The sequence below is a fragment of the Amphimedon queenslandica genome, unplaced genomic scaffold (assembly GCF_000090795.2).
Source record: "Amphimedon queenslandica unplaced genomic scaffold, v1.1 AMPQUscaffold_6496_Cont21546, whole genome shotgun sequence".
Lineage (NCBI taxonomy): Eukaryota > Metazoa > Porifera > Demospongiae > Haplosclerida > Niphatidae > Amphimedon > Amphimedon queenslandica.
In genome coordinates this window covers 1-1,885 of record NW_003553213.1, presented here as the reverse complement: position 1 = coordinate 1,885, position 1,885 = coordinate 1, and the positions used below count along the sequence as shown (strand labels likewise).

Below are 1,885 nucleotides of genomic sequence, written 5' to 3'. Positions count from 1 at the left end.
AATTGTCTACACAGCATAAGGACATCAATATGTATCAGGAAATGTAATAAAAATTGGGGGTGATTTCAGAGCCATTTTTTACAAAAAAGCATGGGCTATAGCCTTGGGTATTTTTTTAAAATTGGCTTATTTTTAAAAATGCTCATAACTCAAAAATTATTTGTTGGAAACAGTTCAAATTTTCTACACAGCATAAGGACATCAATATGTATCAGGAAATGTAATAAAAATTAGGGGTGATTTTGGAGCCATTTTTTGGAAGAAGCATGGGCTATAGCCTTGGGTATTTTTCAAAATTTGGCCTATTTCTAAAAATGCTCATAACTCAAAAATTATTAGTCGGAAATTATTAACAAAAATAACAAAATTAACAAAAATATTAGGTCACAATCATAAATTTAAACTATACAGTATTTATTAAAAGACACATTAATAATATTCTTACTCAGGAGGTAGCATAGCTTTCATCATCACAACTTCCTTTCTCACCACACCTCCCCTCACTCCACCCACTCCTCATCCTTACCTACACAACATCACATGACTATCATCAAAAGTCACATCATCTCTCACTTGTATGGTCACGAGGGGATCTTGAGGGACGAGGGAGAGGTTGGCCGTCACATGTGGTCTCCTGGTTCTTCAATACAAGAGATACTAGAGGACCAATACTGTTCCTTTCCGGAGGATGTCAGGTCTCATTCATTTAATTAAGAGGAGAACATCAAAGAGAAGATAATGAAGAGACTCAAACCTTCCTAACATATAGGAGAGACTATAATAGAAAGAGAGGGAGGGAGAGATATACATAGAGAAAGGAAAGAAGGAAAGGAATAGAATGAGGGGGAGGAGGGAAAAGGAGGGAAGAGAAATAGAAAGAAGAAAGGGAAGAAAGAAATGAAACAAGTAAAGAAATGAGAAAATGGAGAGAAAAATACATATGTACATGGTGATAGGAAATGTTTCCTGTTTTTCTATCACTTTTCCTTATAATTGTGTGTGCCACTGCTTAGGTATAGTTTTCATGGATTAGTAAAGTGTACGAATCAAGTTAGCAAATTAATAAGTTAACTACAATGAAGCAGCTAAAAGCAAGAAAAACAAAAAAACATGCAGTACATGTACATGTATCATTAACTGAAAATGACTATAAATACACATGTACATGTACATGTATCAATTAATGGACAATGTTATGAAGACAAATTGAGGTAATACTGTCCATGCAGTATAGCTAATAGGAGGAGCACATGAAATAAAAGCTGAGATCCCTCCCTCTCTCTCTCTGATGTCCTTATGAGCCAAAAGGCAAAACTAAAACGATTTTTGTCAATTTATAAAATTTAATACCCAACAGATAAGTACATGTATGCATGGAGAGAGATATACATGTACATATGGTAGAGAGTGGATACAATATTTACCTTGCAAATATTTTAGATACTTTATCCAGTTTGATCACATTGTTAGGTAGACATGTTAACTCATTGTACTGGACCTATAATAACAATAACACACAACATGTGAACATAATTATGAGTCTTTATACAAAAATAAACAACAAACTAAACTATAAACAAATCTACAACATTCAAGGGAGTTGTATCAAAGGATTCTGGTACAGTCCCCTCCTTACCTACCCCATCACTTTGACTAGGAGAATTCAAGAAGTTGGGATTTGGTTTGAGTCTAGTAGAACCAGAAGCAGATTTTCTACTGGCACCACGACTGGAACTCGTTTTATCAATTTTGAATAAATGGGTGTGGTCTCATGTTGCATAGTTTGGGTGGGGCTGGTATTTTGCAAGAATGGCATCTAAAAGTGAGGGCCACTATTCTCTTCTCTTTGTATCTCTTTGATTCATTCTTTGTCTCTCTTACTCTC

General features: G+C 34.9%; 1 long non-coding RNA gene across 1 annotated transcript; it reads right to left on the bottom strand.

Moving 5' to 3' along the window:
- Positions 1-418: 418 nt before the first annotated feature.
- LOC109592031 (uncharacterized) lies at positions 419-1,710 on the bottom strand. Its single transcript, XR_002190132.1, has 4 exons — positions 1,641-1,710; positions 1,425-1,498; positions 574-775; positions 419-526 (listed from the first exon to the last, which is right to left on the bottom strand). It is a non-coding gene; the product is annotated as an uncharacterized LOC109592031 (long non-coding RNA).
- Positions 1,711-1,885: the final 175 nt, after the last annotated feature.